The sequence below is a fragment of the Polyodon spathula genome, chromosome 7, assembly GCF_017654505.1.
Source record: "Polyodon spathula isolate WHYD16114869_AA chromosome 7, ASM1765450v1, whole genome shotgun sequence".
Classification (NCBI taxonomy): domain Eukaryota; kingdom Metazoa; phylum Chordata; class Actinopteri; order Acipenseriformes; family Polyodontidae; genus Polyodon; species Polyodon spathula.
In genome coordinates this window covers 7,185,360-7,199,307 of record NC_054540.1, presented here as the reverse complement: position 1 = coordinate 7,199,307, position 13,948 = coordinate 7,185,360, and the positions used below count along the sequence as shown (strand labels likewise).

General features: G+C 38.2%; 1 long non-coding RNA gene across 1 annotated transcript in view; it reads left to right on the top strand.

Moving 5' to 3' along the window:
- Positions 1–10,602, top strand: part of LOC121318078 — a 145,075-nt gene extending 134,473 nt beyond the window's left edge. Inside the window, exon 3 of the long non-coding RNA XR_005950576.1 lies at positions 9,468–10,602. This is a non-coding gene — a long non-coding RNA (uncharacterized LOC121318078). The remainder of the gene's footprint in view (positions 1–9,467) is intronic.
- Positions 10,603–13,948: the final 3,346 nt, after the last annotated feature.

The window sequence follows — 13,948 nt, the reverse complement described above, 5'->3', positions numbered from 1 at the left end:
GTGTTCTTCATTGAAACACCATAAACAATTTAATTGTGCACCAAGTTTCACAGGTTTTGTGTCATAGCTGATCGACATCCAATTTGCATGCTTTCAGCATTGATTAATCATTTTAACCAGCATTGCACTGCAGACATTTAAAGGCCGACCGAAAATAATTATTGAACAAATGACTGTTAAAAAAGAAAGTTAATCAGTCAGGCAAAATTGATTCCAACATACTGATTCTTTTACAAAGTGCTTGTGATGCCCACCGCTGCAATGCTTTCTACTCACACATAGCAGAAGCATGACTTTTTTGACTCAAAGCAGGCAAGCATATTTCAAACCGGGAGAAAACAGGTGGCCGTAAAGCTAAAACTACCCTTTTGGGAAGTAAACACAGTGGACTGCACAGAAGGCTAGACCATTGAAGAATAAAGGAAATCGAAATTGAGTCACAAAATGAGCTTGTTGTGATGTCATCATTAGTCTTTAAATAGAATCCAGAACTGCAGCGTCTCAACTTGTTGAATCTCCAAGCACTGTGTTGTGTGTGTGTGTGACAGGTCAGTGCAGTCAAAGAGCTTAGAATATTGGCCCAGAAAACAATGTTATGAAACACGCATGATCAGTTGCCCCCTGAAGGCAGGGGAAAGACTTGACGTAACTTAATAAATCAATTTAAATGTTTAAAATTGACAATGATTGTGGGAGACAGCTTCAAATATAAATCACAAGCTTCCATGATAACATCAGGTGAATGCAATACAAAGATGCTGTTCAGAAAATCTCTGACACAAGCAGCAGCCCAGGACATGTTTGAATTGATAGATAGTGAGAACAGGCAGGGTGAAGCAGCGCTAGTTAAAGTGTGAGCCTCCACTATAAGGAGGTGCGGCGGAGGGAGCTGGTTTAAGGAGTTTCACATTCTGACCCAAGTATATGAAGGCCAAAGTCAATTTGGATCCTAACCCCAACCAGGCCTCTGGTGACTTCAGCTGATGGGGCAACAGTGGCAACAGCAGCCGGTGCTCTCTATATTTCTTGGCTGGGCCACTTCAGCATGCTGATGGGAAATGTCTGCCACCTGGTTTTACACTACAGCAGTACAGAAGGGTGTTCCCCAGCTGGAGGGCAACCAGAAGGATTACCTTTAGCTGCAGGCAGGCAGGCAGCACAGGGGGGTGCACATGTGTGCCTGTCTCCCCTAGGGTGAAAACACATTATTGTAATAGTGAGGTCATGGTTGCAAAAACTACTCCACTGTTTGTTGAAGTTAAATTATGCTGGTTATTAAAATGACCATTTCCCAATTGAAACATACAGTACTTGGAATTCTGTATTAGGTATTATATTGAAAGTTATTAATGATATTTGATTTTTTGCATGAAAAGGGAAGGCTACAGTGACATTTTGGTTTCTGCAAAGAGAATCTAAGGTCTGTCTTGATTTGCAATCCTTTCAGCTCTGTTAACCACTCTTGCTGCAGCACTTCAAAACTGTGTAGGAGGACACTAGTCACTTTCAAGTAATTCTAGCGGGAATAGACTGTGATTCATGCTGTAGCCTCAGCTATCAGTTATTAGGTAGCTGCAAGTGACAGTGTTTAATAATTAAAAAGGGTGAGTCATTCCTGCGAAGGAATTTCCATTTGCAAGTGAGCTTCAACACACTGCTGTTCAACATTGCTGTTACCTCGCAAAATAAAAATTCACAGATTAGATCATCTAACCATAGAGTTGAATTTTTCTATATATATATATATATATATATATATATATATATATATATATATATATATATATATATATACACACACACACACACACACACACACATTATAAAAAAAAAACACAGTATCTGTAACCAGCATACTATCTTATACTTTTAGAAGCCCATGTAGTAAGTATCTATTAATTTGCTAATGCGTTTACTGTATAAAACATAGCAGGTTATTATTTGTAAGTCTTTTTTTTTTGAGAATTAGAATGAAGATTTCTTAGCCATAGCAGATCTCATTGTAGTGGTCCCTTACTACAGGAAAATAATACATTCAAGCTGCACTGTAAAAAAATAAATAAGTAAAATAACCTTGACTTTCTTAAAATAAATAAACAAATGTACTATGCAGCAGTAAGTTTTTCCAGAAAATTTGCATCTTGCAAAGACAGAGTCTAGGAACTAGTGTGCTCTGGCAGAAGAATACATTCAATAAAACTTAATAGAAACATTTAAAAAAAGAAATCCAGGGTATGCAGTAAGACATATCTTACTGCACTTCTGGGTGGTTGAATGCACTCAGCCTATGGCCTCACCTGTGTTATATGGTTTATTTAATGCTAGGTCTCTCAACACTTGTTGTATAATTACTGTATGTGCATGTACTGTACGTATGTACTATGTTTAAGTATGAATGTAGTTGTCTCTAAGGGAAGCTAACACATTGAGTCAGTAACTCCACTTTGTGCAGCTTCCATGGATGACCAAAACCGATAAAACATGCTTTTAGAGCGTTGCTTGTTTCCTGACTGCTGCATCCGAAAGCGTGCACAGTTTAAACACGGTTCAACAATGTTGTACTTCTTTGTCTCTGTAAAGTTGGTTGAGAATCCTCGAGACACAAAAAAAAAAGTCCAATTTTAAACTTCATTCAGGAAGTTTAATGACAAGTTCATTTGCGATGTCTACTGGCAACTGAAGCAACTGAGGGAACTTTAGTTGTCAGTTAGTGGTAAAAAAAAAAAAAAAGGATCGCAAATGTAGCTGCCCTTCCTTCAAGGAAGGAAGTCTATAAATTAATATATTACAGTAAAATATGACTGGTCTTGCTAGTGCTTGTAATTAGGGTTAGTCCAAATTGTGTTATTCGCCTCTTTCATTGTTTTCATTGAACTAATGTCATACTGATTTACTGAATAGCGTTTTAAGAACAGATGTACACATCAATGATGTGCCACAGATGCTGTATTTTTGCTTGTTTGTTATTTGTTTATTAGTTATAACTTGTTGAGGTAGCTGCAATTTACATCATTTGCAGTGGATGTGGTAACAAACAACAACTTCAAAAAGGGAAGTAATTGTAGCTGCCTGCCCCATATCCACATTACCACCTCATCTAAATTCATACTTGTAAATTTCGTGCTCAAATGTTTTGGATGTACACTGAAGCCCATTGGGGTCTAGGCTGGACCCAACACCTGATCCTGGATTTGAAGCCAGACTTCCACATGGGAAAGACATATGACTGACGGATTAATCTGTTCCTCTGTCTACCCCCCTGAACGTGTACTGTTATGCTAGATGGGTGTGATCTGGACTTAACACACACCCAACAAAGCGGCATCGTTTTCAAAAGGATATGTTTCAGATTAATATGGCTGTTTGGCAAATTCCCACGATCATATAATTAAGAATTATTTCTAACCTGTCTAATTGATGTACAAAAAAGATAATTGCTCCTGACATAATTATAAACAATTTTATTTCCCAAACTAATGACTGATGACTCTTAAGTTGTTAAACTTGGAATACTAATTTTAGAGAGTGCATCTTAGTAAAACACAAATCAGGTTGCAAGAAAGTGTGTTTAATGCCAAGTAAAAGTCTAGTTCTGGGTGAGTCCTAACTTTTACTGGTGGAGACTGGATGAGGTCCCTAAGCTGATGTCTTGGGGTCTGATCCGTCATTACCTCTTTTCACCAGTAAGCAATTTGTATCAACAGTGCATCGCAGGAAATAACACTCTTTATTGTATAAGCTTTTGAAATTCACATTTGACCTTTGCTTTCAGGACAGAACAGAAACTGGAATTACAAAATGTTACTACTGGATGTTTTGAGTTCTATTATAAATACTCTTCAGGCACACTGCAATTATATATGTTTTGCAATGGAGTGGAACTGTATGACAAGTAAAAGTGAAATGAAAAACAATTAAAAGTGGAGATTTATGAGGTTGTTTTCCCTTCCATGAACCTATGTATATGTTTTAATTGTGCTGAATCTTTGTTACATTATTACCAGTTCAGAATTCCTTCCATTTTACACATTCATCGATACGTCGTGAGCTGTGTTTAGAACAAAAAGCACTTTGGAAAGATCATTTTTTTGTAAATCTGCTGTGAAGAGGGATGCATTTCATAACTGCTTACTAGAACTATGTTTGGGAGGGCATTCTGAGTGTGTTACTTATTTTTTTAATTTGCCAAGAGCAAGAACTGTCTGCATACAATATATCTACACCACAAGAGAGCCATTGCAGAAAAGACAATCCCACGCATAACTCAATTAACCACACATCCGATCAACTGCAAGGAATGGCCACCAACAGCACTGTCCACGTCACAAGGACCTCACTGTAATGTTTGTTTTGGTCCACAGGATAATGAAGAAACGAATATGATATGGCAAAGGCAGAGTTTGATTAAATAAAAAAGAAATATATAATGTCCTGTTTGCTGATAAGGGCGTCAAACTTAATTTTACCATGGGCTGTATTGTAATTTGATATTTAATTCATGGGCCATAAAAAAAAAAAAAAGAAAGAAATGATCATTGCCTGCTAAAAGAAAAATGTTAGCAGCAGGCATGTATTAAATTAAACTGACACCCTTCTGTCTTCCTGCAGTCTCTTAAAGCAATTCTATGAGAAGTGATAGCCTCAGCCATTGAGGGAAAAAATGCACTGACAGTCTGGTTCTTCCCTGTATTTTTTCCTGCTTGCATCTGTTTAGGTCTTCTAGTTCTTTAAGATGTTTTTGAAATTGTTGTAAATAATAATGGTGAAGAAAACGTTAAAAAGTGTTTTCTTCCTGTTGCCACACTATTGGGCAGGTTCAAGACAAGTTTTCAGAACATCCTGATTTGACGTAACTTCCTGTTTTTTGTTGCGATATATATTGTATATAGTTTTAATAATTATCATGATCTTAGTTGTATAGAAATTGACACCAGAAAATGAAAGACATAATTATGCTGGCCGTTCAAAATCAGTCTAATTAAAAGCTATTACTGCCTTTTAAAATGTTCAGCGGGTAAAAAAAAAAAAAAATCATTATTCAGTGAAATGTTGTACTGTATATTATTTCAGAGTTCAAGCGATAAATTGGAACTTTCATTAAATAAAAAAATGACTTTTCATAATAAATCATTCTCTTTTGCATTTATTATAATGGATTCACCAAATACTTGTTTTGAATATACAAAAGTACACTTCAGACTAGTTTTTATTCTTTATCTTACTTTATATGCTGTTTTTAAAGTAAGAACTGGGTGTGCAGCTCCATCCTTAGGGCTGAAGAAAAGAGAAAAATAATTATTTTAACAACTGAACGAATTCCTCTTGTAATATATTTTCAGTTTTGTTGCAGTTGCCCTTGTTGTGACCCCTGCTTTCTAGATGTACATTATCCTTTTTCTTAGTTCAATCAGAGAAAATGTTATCAGAAGAAACTCTTGTGTATGAGGGAACCACAGGAAGTTGGAATATGGTGGGCACGTGTACAGTGTTCAAATTGGCACATTAACTGTAGTGCCAGTGTAAATACAAGAGCTGTTCCTACAGATAACTATGACATCATCCCTGCAGGTGTGCACATTGGAAGTGGCCTCTTTTCATTGATGTGCAACAGTTTGTTCTTTATTTCAAATAGAACGCTAATTAGTTTACAGTAGAGCTTAGCTTTAAAAAGGCCACGTAATCCAGGCTAATAATTTGGATTAGAAGTGGAGAATGAAATGTTTAAGGAGCTTGAGTGGTTTTATGGTGTTTATTAGTATGACACCTGGTTCTGTAACTGGCACTCATCTCTAGTGTTTGGACTTGAAATCCAGCCCTGTGCATGGTGTTAGAGGATCTGTAAAATGGTTTTGCTTACCTGTTGTTCTTTAGTTTTTACCACTAAATAAAATGTAATTAAAACTGGAAGCTGTCTTTTGTTATTCAGTCAATAACAAAAGAAATGTTGAATGGCTGTCAAAATTAAGTTGCAATAAACAGCCACCAGTCATACACTGGAAATGTTTTATAGGAATACAGTTAGCCAGCTGTACAGTACCTCATCTTTCCTGTTCATTCTCTCTTCCTATTGAACTGCCAGCTAGTAATCAATTATTACCCTTGTCATTCATGCTTTAGCACAGCAGCTGGTCACAGGAAGCATGGGTTCACAGAGACTCAGCCAATCGGCTCCCTCCAGCTGTCCTCAACTGTTCTGAATCAGATTGTGTGCGCTGCAGCTGAAGTTCCTCTACCGGACTTTCTTTTCGATTCTTCCTTCCTTATTCTAACAGCACAGGCAGATCCGTACTTTCTTGTTGCTAAAAGTTTTTCTCTCTCTCTCTCTCTCTCTCTCTCTCTCTCTCTCTCTCTCTCTCTCTCTCTCTCAGCTCTGAGATTCCACAGGTGGTAATGGGAAGGCATTTTGGTTTTGTGCATGTGCTCTTGTTTTCTTAGAACATCCAGCCCTGACATAAAGGCTGCTGACAGATCAAAGAGTTCAGTTGTAAAGTGATATGAAAGGCTGAAGCATTAGCATTTTGCAAAATAGGAGGTTTGCTGACACCCCCCCAGTACAAACTAGTCTCGAGGGCCTGAGAGGCTTGCATAATGAATAAAACAAAACAAGGAGGGAACATGGAGTATATTGTGAGACTAATAACCACTGATATCCTTTTCACACTTGCACACTGGAACCGAGCAGAGCCGAGGCATCATGGTATGGCTATTCACACTTGTCATTTTGTCGAGCCGAGCCGAGCCGGAACCGTGAAATTCTGACCTAGCAAGATATCTGGTACTGGCTTGGTGTTGGGCAAGGCTGGGGGATGGGGTTAACTCATACTGTCTGAAACAATAAAGTCTACCAAAAGATTTCACAGCAATTGAGAAATACGGAACTAAACCACTTTTCTGTGTTTACGTGATTAACAATAGAAAATCTAATTAGAATTCAACTGCATACATGGATTGAAGTTTTCAGAAAACGCAGGATAGTTTCGCATGCAAAGTACTGTAGTAGCCTAAGTATGATTTAGACCGGACAGTTCTGCGATAGAACGGAGACCAATTCAATATAGTGCTTATCCAAGTGTCATGTCTTAAATTCAAAGATTACTGTCCTATACCTCTATTCAGATTCCCCACAATGGGCAATCTGCCTTTCCAACAGCTCATCCTGTTCTATATTACCGGTATCAGTTTCATTTGCAGACATTGTTTTAAATTATCACATAATTTTAAAGGTGGAAAACATTTGTTGCTTTAGTATGGGCTATTAACAAATACCATATTACTTCAATTTGGCACCTCCCTCGAATTAAAGACTCCCTCGTATTGATGCCACAGTCATATCAGCTTTATAACAGAGGCCTCCCTCGAATAAATGCTGCTATCAATAAAGAAATAGTAAGGTATTTTTTCTCCACCTACTAAAAAAAACACACACACACAGTAAACATATAATGCTCAACACTGACTGTGTACATGTAACGCCCCTGAAGAGATGGGAGCCTCAAACATATAGTAAGCACATTTTATTTTATACAGTTCTGAAAGAAAAGGCAAGATAAACTACGTACAGAACAGCAGTCCTTCTGAAGTTCTTATAGGTGGTTTTGTTGTTTTGTTTTTAGTTCAATTGTAATTCCCGTACTCAATCCTGTACAAATAAAAACAGTGTGCTTACTGTCTATGAGAAGATTTAGTTTTGGTTTCTCTTGTAGAGAAATTACAAACAAGCAAGTTACAGTGAGAAAAAAAAAAATTAACTGAGTATGATATATTGTAATTTTTACAGAAATCAAACTGATATTCTGAGGTAATTTTTGGTGCCAAAAAACATCTACGTCACACTCTTGGATTTAACTGCCACACCAGCATTGTCCCGCCCCTGAACAACCAATACACACTCCTGATTCGCTGGTACAGTACTCCCCTGACCTTCCAACTCCCACCTAATAGGCTGTCAGTAACTGTCACCGATAAATGTACTGTAGTCAAAGTAGGTTAGCCACACACGCTGCTACATACAGGTAGGCTACCATATTACAGAAAAGAAGCAACCCTGATACTTCTAAAATGTCATAAATCATGTAATAAAATATTGCAGCGTTTGAAAATCATAGTAGTATTAATAAAGGTTGCCCTTGTATAAAGGCCGCCCTCCCTTCTTTTAAGCACCGCAGTCATTTTGATTAAAATTTTAAATAAATCTGCAGCGCCAAATTGAAGTAATAAGGTACATATGGTACAAATATATTATTTTATCCCTAACTAGACAAATGGATGCATGCAGACTGACTACAGATTATTATTATTTTCTCTGTTTTCTAAAACCACGTGCAGGAATAAAGGTCAAAGTTTGCACATGAATACAATATTTCTCAATTCCTGTGAAATCTTTTGGTAGACTTTATTGTTTCAGACAGTACGACCTCATTGGCCATTCTCAAAACAAATCCACACCACTCCTCTGTGCGCCATTGTCCACTGAATTTGACGTCACGTTCCACAGTACAGCTTCTACTGAACACACTTGAGCTGCGATGGGTGGGCTCGGCTTGGTTTGGGTATGCAAGTGTGAAAAGGCTGTAAGTAGCTATGGTCATAGCATGACAAACTGCAGAACGTATCAGTTTTTTTAATTTATTTTATTTTAATTTTTTTTAAGTAACTGACTCTCCTTTGTGCATATGAAGTATGCCTCTTGTCTAAATATCTTCTAAATCTACAACCAAACTGACTAAGTTTTGGCTTCAGAAGGACCTTTTCGGTAAAAATCAAATTCCACTCTCATAGACACACACATTACAAACAAACTTGTCATTACAACTGTGTGTTTCCAGATCTGATTGTATATAGAAGCACAACATGCTATTAAAACAAGCCCAAGCTACCACTAAACAAGTCTTATTTTAGAAGCACCCATTCACAGGAATAGCTGTGATTTGGGGTAATTAAAAAATGTTATAGCTCTGCTTCAGACACAAGGGATCGTGGTTGAGCCCCCTTGGCAAAGTTTGCCTGCGTTTGTTGTCTGGCAATGTTGTAAAAACTACTGATTGCATGACAAAAAAAGAGAATTCTTGTGTGTGTCTCAAAACTGATACTATCCAGAGATGTACAATGTTATATTTAAAAGCACACACACTTCCAGAAGTTAAAACAAAAAGTTTGTAAATTCCAGGAAACCCCAAAATGAAAGTATTATAAAAACTTGTGAGAAGTGCTTACATCCTTTTCTTTAATAAGATCCATAGAAAGTCCACAAACCACTTCATCCTAGTGAGATCATAAACAAAAATAGCTACATTTAATTAGTTATTTCAATAGTTAGCATGCAGAAAGTGTGTTGAATTAGTAAAGGAATATGGTTGCAAAGATAAAAGAATTACTGTATTTGTTTTTTAGAAACTCCTCAGGTTCAAGGGTCATGCGTAAGTCATTTTCTGTTTTTTTAATGGTCCCTTCTATGTTTTCTTGTGCAGCACACTCCCCACTGGAAGGACAGAGCATTATCCCACCGCGCTCCTCGGATGCTGTCGCTCAGGACAGAAAGATTTCATTGAAGTCGTCTTCGCAAAAGAAAAGGATGAGATATCCCTTTGTGGCTCCTCAGTAACATTGTGTTCATCGACAAGCTTGCCACATTCCATCTTCTGGTTCCCTTAGAATTCTCTTCTGAGGAGGACAATGGTGGCTTCCAGATTTGAGACTTGCACCCCCCCTCCCCCAAGCTCTACTCTCCCTCAGAACTCTATTATTCTCCTCGGGCCAAGGGGAGACATCCTCATGTCTGATTTATAATAATTTCATATTCACATAGCAAGAGAATTCTAGCTCCTTACGGCAAAGAGTATGAGCGATAACAAGTCACTGTTTTGTTGGTCTGTCTGTCTCTGTCTCTCTCTCTTTCTCTCTATGTGTCTGTGTCTATAATTCAGGAGACTTTCTGAAAGGAGAAAAAAATATAAACAAACTAAAAAAATCTGTTTCTGGGAAACGCTTTGACATCGTCTCGTGGTATTGTGGATGGGGAGGGGTTGAAGGGGGGGGCGGATGCCAGATAAACCTTTTGTAATCACAGTGAACCGCTGGCCCCAGCTATGGATGCTCCATTGTGCGGATATATTTATGTAGTTTTAGTGGCTGATGAAAAGGAGTTCCTCGCAGTTTAGGGAAAGGATATGATCTCATCTGCAAAGAATCCGACCTATGTAATGCATTACTCATGATTTAACCCAGGCTTCTCCTTGGTGTCCCTTCACCCCCTCCCCCTTGCCCTCCCCTTCCATTTGCCCCACAAATCTAAATTGGTGAAAACAAGAGTTGAATACAATGTTCTTAGTAACCTGTACTGCAGTGCACCTCAAAGCACAGGCTCAGACACTAGAGGAAATGAGCCTGGCTAGACAAAACAGCACAGACAAACGTGTACAACCTATCCTTCCTCACATGCATGTACTGCTGCTTATCCTCATGCTGTGTGGTTGAAGTGAGGTAGCAGAATCGCTGTTATATTTCTTAGAAACTGTGTTACCAGCAGTCACAATGTAATTCTACAATAATGAGAGAGAGAGAGAGAGAGAGAGAGAGAGAGAGAGAGAGAGAGAGAGAGAGAGAGAGAGAGAGAGAGAGAGATACAAATGTACTGCAAACGTCTTGTCCACACTGGAGGGCCAACTGACCCCTGCTTCTGTCTTACTAAAGTATTGTCTTTAGGGACATCAAAATTGGCATGACCCCCCTCACTCTACCACCCCAAATTTCTGACCACTCCCAAATGCGGCAGCAGAATGAAATCCTGAAAGCATCATCAGATAGGAATTTGAATTGAAACTGACAGCTTTAATTGGGGAATGTCTCTGCAATGATTGGTATTCATCATACTAAATTTGGGGATGAATAAGCCAGTGTTTTGTTTTTTTCATGAATCGGGGAGCAGCTGATCTGAGGTAGATACATTAACTGGGAACAATCCAGATGCCGACGGCATCCTTCCTTACAACACACAAAGTTGCCTGTGCTCTAAGGAATCCATGCTTTAATGTTAGTCATAGTTTTATATTTTGCCATTGTGCTTTTTTTGTTTTCCACATTATTGCAATTCTAATGGGTGAAAAGGCCTTTCCTAGATTGCTGGTTTGTAACGGCTAGAGTTTCAACAAAATCTGTGAAATACTAAAATATCTCTGGAATTAAGAGGTTTTGTTGGGACTTACTGTAGCAGTCTTCCTGAATTAATTTACTGTGCTTTTGGCAACTAATAAACCAGGCTTTCCTATGCGTGACCATTTCACCACATTTGATTTATAGAGCTACTAAAGACCAGTTAAGCCCTATGTTCCAGCATGATTTGAGTCCAAAAGAGTGATACGATGGTCATTTGCTGGGATCAATAAAACATAGAGTATACATACAACACATGTTAACCAGATCCCATTTTGTACTACAACATTATATATATTGGGGTGCCAGGGCCATATCTGAATCTTCAGAATATACTTGGTACATTCTTTCCTGCTTTGTTGTAGTCTGCGATTTGTCCATCTTGTTCTGCTTTGTATTGCCTCTCACTTCCTCCTTTTCCTAAAAGGCTTGAACTTATTAGTTATTGGGTCCTTGTAAACAGTACCAGCTCCTTCTCGCAATCAGCAAATTTCAGATCCAGTCGAACATTAAAGGTTTACTGCACCTGCCTCTCACAGACCGGACGTCGCCTCTCTCATTACAATGTTTCCTCAGTGTATTTTTGTATTTTTTCCCCACCTATAATTACCAGTTAATTTTTCCACATTTGGCTTTACCAACATGAGGTGCCATTGAATTAAGCCCATATGAGAGCAATGTTGAAAGGTCATCTATAAGAATCACTGTCACTTGCTCGTTACATATAGGGAACAACCAATTTCCTAACCTGCTTTTCATAAAGCTGACAGATGGTAAAAACCTGGAAAAGCTTTCGTACAATCATTAGCCTTTGACATGCTTAATTCAACGATCTTTTTTTTTTTTTTTTGTGCAGCGCATTGAATTGCTTTAAGGCACATTCAACAAAGCCTTCTGCCCCCTGAACTTACCCAGTATGTTAATATAATATGCAGGTATTTGCTTGGTGCTCCATCACTTTGCCAAACTGTGGGGTTGGTTCCTACCTGAAAAGGTTATTTGTTTCCTTGTACTTAGTCTCAAGTTCTTGACAGTTCTACGTCCATCAATAATACCTTTAAACCCATCACATTTTCAGGTCAGTTAGACGCTTGATATATGTGTGTTTTGCTCCCTGCAAGCTGGTCAGCTGAAAGACTGGCTTTCTTGGCTGGGGAAATGACTGTGTGATAAATGACTAGCCTGGAACAACAGCTGAGGCAGGACTTGGCTGAAATAAACTCTTTTAGACTAAGAGCTGTTTCCTCATATTTTGGCGCTTGGTCATGAATGACCTCTTTCATTTTTTCCAATAATAACTAAACTCAGCTACTCAGCATTTAAACACTTTTTTCTTTCCACTTATGTAGTTGTGGCAGACTGTATGTTGCCTAGCTATTGTAACTATCTGCAGACGTGCTAAAAGTCTGGCTGGGTGAGGTAAAAATAAATCAGCGTAAACATAGAAAATAGGAAGAATTCATTTAGGGTCACTGCTGTTCACAACAGATTATGCTGACCTTTCCTCAGAGCTGATTTTAATTCTGAGGCTATATTTTCCTTGATCTGTTATGTTATAGAATAGATAGGTAACCATGTTCTCCTCATATATATATATATATAGAGAGAGAGAGAGAGAGAGAGAGAGAGAGAGAGAAACCAGGCATCCTCTCCACGGTTCGTTGCCCCTTTAAAAACGTAGACCCAGGCACAAGGGTTTCAATTTAAGTGCTTGCGCGCACTTTTAATAACACAGAAACAAAATAAACAAAACACAAAATAAACACCTAGCTCTTACGAGCACTAACTATACACAAGCAGGAACAACCTGTGAACAAAAACATAACACAAAAAATGATTTTTACACAGTACCTTTTTTCTTACAGTTGAAAGCACCATCAACCGGGCCACTCCACACAGCAGCAGCCCGAACACACTGGATGCTTTCTTTAATTACCCTGCACCTGGCTCCAATTTACAATGATAGCCAGGTGCAGGGGATAATTAACAATAAAACAATTAACACTAATGCGCATTCGCACATGTTTTTGGCAGGGAGGATATTAACCCCTCCCTGCTGTGTTACACTATATGTATATATATAGAGGATTTTGGGTCTTCGTTCACTGTGGCATATGACCCTCCATATGTCACTATGATATTCTGTAACATCTTAATTGATACCCCTCTTTTAAGGCATATTGTAAGTTTAAATTACACAGTGTTGTAGCTTAAGAGATTATAGGCATAATTTCCAAATGCTCCACAGAATTGAAAATTTGGTCAATGAGATTAAAAAGCACTGTATAGGATATGTGCCTGAAACGGCTCGTCACTGACTAGCCATTTTGACTTATCCTTGTGATGCGTGTGTTTAGCAGATTGTTGTCAATGGTTTATTCTGCTTGTCTTCTTGTCACAACGTGTCTGCTGCAGCTGCTATTGCTAGCAGTATGCCTTTGCTTGCATCTCAGTGGACATACCAGTATAGAATAGCCTATACTACAGTAAAACCTTTATTATCCAGACTGTTCAAGTCCAGGGAGTTCCCATTCCTTTCTCATACCACTGCTGTAAATTTGTTAATAAAACAGTCCCACTCCAGAAATCTACAGAAATAAAAATATTGCAACCCAGTGCATTTCAATATATTATAAGTATGCAGTTATGTAAGAAATAACCTATGACATGGTGTGCAGTAATACAATTCTTACCGTGTGACCTGGGTGAGTTGTGAGGCATGATAAAGCACCATCCTTTCAACCACCAAGGAAGTGTGGTAGGAATTGCACATACTGGAGTGGGTTATTTCGATTATAAA